The following is a 5,922-nucleotide window of genomic DNA, read 5'->3' as shown; positions in this document are numbered from 1 at the left end:
TTTTCTTAGAATAATTAATTATTTCCCCTAGTATCTATTTCCTTTCCTCTCCATTTCCTCTAAAATGAGAAGATTGAGAAGGACCTAATGGATTACAAAGGATCTCATATGCAAAGGCTATTGAGTAAGTCTTGCAATCTTGATGGTGAAATGGGGGTTGTAAAAGAAGCAAGAGTCTTTCTTTCAAAGTAGGAGGGTTTATAGTGGTTTGACATGTTGTCCTTCTTTGGAAGTGTTATATACGTGAAATGCTTCAATTGGGAGGCAATCTAGGGCATGCCAAAGGAGGAAGGGACGACTCACCTTCACGGAAGTGTGGAAGGGGGTTTGCCTCCTCTACACGAGGTTGAGGGAGTGGAAGGAAAGCTAAAGCTATGTGGACGATTTGGGCGAGTGGTTAAACGATGCTTGAGAAGAGATAGTTTAACGTTGTGGCAGGGACGAGGAAGCTCCCCATTGGAGTATATCCTTCCGCCAACTTGCAGATAATGCTTTTCTTGCTTGGACTGCCTATTCGAGACTTCTTCGCAGGCCGGTGATCATCCCCTTTCCTTCTATCCTTCCCCCCTCCCTCCCCTCTTCCTTGCTCTTAAATCCACCTTCTCCATGTTTCTCCTCATCCCTGATCCCAGACTCCTCGAACCCGGAGACGGAGTTTGTGTTGCAGTTGCAAAAGACTAGACGCGCACCGCCGCACCAATGGAACACCTTCACTTCCACGATTTTCTTCCCCTCATGGCCGAAAAGCTCGGCGAAAAAGGCCTCATGGAAGAGCTCGCCCACGGCTTCCGCTCGCTCGCGGATTCTAACACAGGCACCATCACTCTTGACAGCCTCAAGCGAAACGCCCGACATCTGGGTCTGCAAGGAATGAGCGACGGCGAGCTCATGGAAATGATCCAGATGGGCGATACAAACGGCAGCGGAGCTCTGAACCTTGAGGAGTTCTGCATAGTCATGATTAGGTCTAGTCCATCGTTGAAGAAACAAGCCGAAGAGTTGCTCGAGTATGTCTTTGCTGCTGCTCTCGATGAGGATATGGATCACGATAGTCAGGAGTGAACGCTGCTGTCTAGTCTCGTGATCGAAGGCTCTCGCTCTTCCCGTTACTTTGTTCTTCATCAACGGGCCAGGGCTGTCTCTTTTCCCGTTACTTTTCTAATTGTTCCTCGAGCTCCACCGGTGCGAATACTTCGATACAATTGTTAGGACACACGTTCATATTCCTTTCAATTGGCCAGCTTTTCGATAAGAAGCCCCATTGTTAATAGAAAATATATTTTGAAAATTTCAAAATCCTCCAAGCTCATAAAATTGGAGATAATGTTTGTAAAAGAAGAGCACGTTTTTCTAACTCTAATTTTTTTTTAAATTATTGTGTTCACTTGAGACTAAACTCGGGTTTTTGGCCGTGTAAGAGGTCTTTGGAAAGGCCTCTTAGCTCCCCATATGAGGAAAAGGCATTTGAGTAGCTTGGTTAAAGAAAGGCTTGAGGTAACGCTTGTTGATCACCTTCTTGCCATATGGTTCATGCAGCTCATGAACTTGTACATACCCATTGCTACGTTCCTTGATGACTTTGTATGGACCACTCCACAGTGGCAGAAACTTCTTATCCATTTGGTGGTCCAATCTGTTATCAAAGCATAGCACAACATCCCCTTCAGCAAAGTGTCTTTCCCATCCCTTGCGAATCTTAGCATCCAAAGACTAGCCAACAACAACTAAATGGAATTGATAAGATATGGAGCCATTAACTCCCAATAGTAGCCAAGAAAGAAACAAATCTCTTAGTTCTCAATAGGTTGACAAGTGTATTCTCTAATGACAAATCATGCAATGAGCCTAGAGAAAGATCGAGTAGGCTTCCTTATCTTTGAGCTAAGAAATCATCCTACCAACACGTAGTCCTCCAATGATAGATGAGCCCTCTAGCCTTCATGTTTGCCAAAGAGTAGTAGGCACTGGACACTGAACACAATCCATAGCATGCACATCTTTGAGTGAATTTTAAATGCTATATATCTATCGTAATTATGGTATTTACATGTTTAGATGGGACTTTAGATTCCAAATTACAACATGTATACATACGAAAGAGAGATACTAGACAATTTTTTTGCAAAAAGTTGTAAAAGTTTAGTTACAGGAGTGTTTAAATATGTGCTTTGCACTTGCCCACACATTTTTTATGTGCCTTGGAGCTATAGTGAGTGAACCAAACTATATTTGTTATCTAACCTAACTTAACCTAATCGATCAACCAAGGTCAATATCCTCTACGTAACCCTAGGCCTCTTTAAGTTTGTTTACACTTGACCTTAGTCCTACACCAAATTACCTATATTTGATAATCTTTTGCAAGAAGAAACTTAATTAGATCAAATTTGATTCAAGCTATAAAAGTTATTCTCAACTTGTAAGTTAGGAGAAGACTCTGAAATCCTTATGCAAAACATTTTCAAGAAGAAGTGGAAGACATCTAAATACTTTTCCGTCATAAAGGGCCAACAGAGCAGTCAAAACAAGTAACAAAAGGTCCTATGAATGAGCAAGTATTTTTATCCTTTAACAAAAGTAGAGAAAGAGGAAGAAATTCAAGATAAGAAAGATAATAGCAATGGTAAGAGCAACCCCAACAAGTGCACAACAAACCACATGGTGACTATAGAAATCAATATCATAAAGGAGTTTCAAAAGGGGTAATCCATCCAACAGAGGTCCCACTCATGGAAGGAGAAACAACAAGAATTGGACAATAACTCACTATAATCATTTCCATAAATTTGGTTATCATGAAAGAGATCATAGATATTAGAGAAAGAGGTCACTTACAGGGTTAGATTCATGGACATGATGCTAAGGAAGTGCCAATAGGTAATGCTAGAGATAGCATGTACATAATTCAATGTATGGAAGAAGAAGAAAAAGAAGGAGTAGGAGGAGGAAGAGGAGGAGGAGGAGGAGGAGAAGAATAAGGAGGAGGAGGAGGAGGAGGAGGAGGAGATGCAGATGTAGATGCAGAAGTAGAAGTAGAAGTAGAAGAAGGAGGAGCAGTAGCAGCAGTAGCAGCAGGAGCAAGCCTAGGAGGACAAAAAGAAGGAGAAGAAGAAAGAGAAAGAGAAGGAGGAGAAGAGGGAGGAGGGGGAGGAGGAGGAGGAGGAGGAGGAGGAGGAGGAACAACCAAAGAAGAAGAGGAAGGAGAGGAGGAGGAGCAACATCAGAAGAAGAAGAAGAAGAAGAAGAAGAAGAAGAAGAGGAGGAGGAGGAGGAGGAGGAGGAGGAGGAGGAGCAGGAGCAGGAGGAGGAGGAGGAAGAGGAGGATGAAGAAGAAGCAATAGCACAAGTCCAACATGAGCACTCTTAGCCAAAATACTTAGAAGGAGAATGCAACTATCATGCATACTATGCAGGACGAGAACAAAATGACAAGGACCATGCTATGTGGATAGTGGTTCATTACCACACATGATAGGCCACAAAGAATGGGATATCACATGATAGGCCACAAAGAATGGGAATTTACATAGATGAAACCACTTAAAGGACCAAAGTGACCTACATAGTTGACAATACTATTAGTCTAATTCAAACAAAAAGACCAATTCCACTGCATAGTTTGACAAGAAATAAAGGATAAATCAACCATGTCCTATGTGTTTCAAAACTTAGCAAATTTTTTCTTTTAGTCAAACAAATGATAGAAAATGATTACAAATTCATAATTGATGCACTGTTTGATAAAGGATGAATCCAGAGGATGTCAACTTCTTGGTAAGGGCATCAAAGATTACAAAATCATAATTGATGCACTAGTCAACTTCTTGGTACAAAGGCATCAAAGATAGACAATTAGTCAAGCTCATAACATTAGTAGCAATCATGCATGCATTCAATGATAGCAAACTACAAACCAATGCCACCTTTAGAGATGTGGCACTAAAGATATAGATTGCATAAGTTTTAACCGCAAACACAATTGAAAGATGACAGCATACACAACTCAAGTTCATGGGAAAATAGTATGTGAAGCAAGTTGTTTTGGAAAACAAGAAAGAGTCAGATCTAGTAAGAGCATACCAAGATCCAAACATGCATTGATCTAAATTCACATAGATATATGGTATATGGATAGAGGAAAAGCATTACACTATGTGACATTCATAGGTGATTACGAAGATTTTGTTGGGCGTACTTGACCAAAGAAAGGTTATAAGTCTTTGAAAATTTTAGAGAATTCAAATCCATGGTTGAAAACCAAATAGAAATTTAAAATGATTAAAATGCTAAGATCTGGACAGATTGGTATACAAGTTTACCTTTAATCCCATTGACACCATAGATAGTACAAATCTAGAATTATAGCAAAAAAGTTTTGCACAATTGCTAAAATAAACTCCCTTAGATTCCTAGTCTCACTAGCAACCAATCACAATTGGAATATATATCATCTTGTTGATATGAATAGATCCAAGATTGTAAAGTCCAATGTAGACCATACAATCTCTTTCACATTACCATGGCTCCTTTGTATACATAGATGATCTAATTGTCACAATTATTGGCAACCTCAGAAAAAATCTATACTTAGACTTTGACATGAAAGACTTGGGCATTAAACTATTTAGGCATTAAGTAGATCACAACCTTGATTATATACATCTAGTTCACACTACCATAGATGAGTTAAGTGTCACAAGATTAAGCGCAATAAAGACTTCATTAGCAACCTAAAAACAAATCCGTTCTCAAAGTTTAACATGAAGGCTTAATGCATTACTATTTAGCAAAAAGCACCTTCTGGAGTCATCATAAACATGATGATACTCTACTCAAAATTTTCTACATGTCTGGCTACATGATTGTGCCAAAGCCAATAGAATACCGTAGATAGCTCATTGATTCACTTATATATCTAGCAATCACTTGACTAGATCTAGCAGATTCACTTATATATGACAATCAATAGACTAGCTTTGGCAGATATTTGATCCAATGCATATTGGTATGCTTCCATTTTATCTACACATTGTTCCCTCTTCTCATGAGACCTATCATCCAACATATCACTCATGTTCCAATTGGTAGCATATATCTAGTGGTCTAGTCCTTGTACTTCTTCCTTCATATGAGACCATAATTCCATGCTTGCTGTTGTCTTTTATTTTTCTTTTTTGAAGCATAGACGGTGTAGCTCTACTATCTATAACAAGACCCATCCTAAAGCCCTCCTCATTGCCCCTCATAACTTTGGAAATCTTAAGACCTTTCTTCATAGTACTATTGCCTCGACCTCAAGCATGAAAATTGACGAAGGCAATGTACCCATAATCTATTAACCCTTCCAATAGTAAATTCCTGCAAGTACCACTTACATCATGTTCCTCAACATCATCCTAACACTACAATTTTGCTTCTCTTTACTATAGGGACCCCTTGGATTCCAAGAGATGGTCCATGAGAAGATTTTGCATTTTCATACCTAGATCTCACTTCCTTTAACTCTCATTCTACTATGTGAGAGCTTTGTAGGCATCTCATAGAAAGTGAAAGCAATTCTTCTTACCTCCCAGGCATGGAAATGATGTGCATTCCCTGCCTAGGGGGGGGAACTGTTATGGATAAAATTGTCTAAGGAAAAAGGCATTAATATGTGTGTGTGTTTGTATATGTGGCAATAGTATAATAAAATATGGTATGCATACGGCCCAGGGTTGAGGTGGTAGGGCATGACCATGTGCCACCCTTCCACGTAAGAGGACCCATAAGGTGTGTTGTACATAATCCATGGTTATGTACAACACATATTATAAAATGTAAGGTGGCATGGCTCCTCCATGTGCCACCCTTCCACCTAGGCTGCATTTAGTGAGATATGGCTCAAAGTCCATGGGAGAAGTAATATAAAATAGGTGGAGATGG

General features: G+C 39.8%; 1 pseudogene; it reads left to right on the top strand.

Moving 5' to 3' along the window:
* The first annotated feature begins 514 nt into the window (after positions 1-514).
* Positions 515-1,244, top strand: LOC147890936 (calcium-binding protein KIC pseudogene; annotated as a pseudogene).
* The last annotated feature ends 4,678 nt before the right edge of the window (positions 1,245-5,922 follow it).

Source organism: Dipteris shenzhenensis, chromosome 18 (assembly GCF_047967505.1).
Source record: "Dipteris shenzhenensis isolate YYH24624 ecotype China chromosome 18, Dip_SZ_1.0, whole genome shotgun sequence".
NCBI lineage: Eukaryota > Viridiplantae > Streptophyta > Polypodiopsida > Gleicheniales > Dipteridaceae > Dipteris > Dipteris shenzhenensis.
This window is presented reverse-complemented; position numbering and strand designations above follow the sequence as displayed.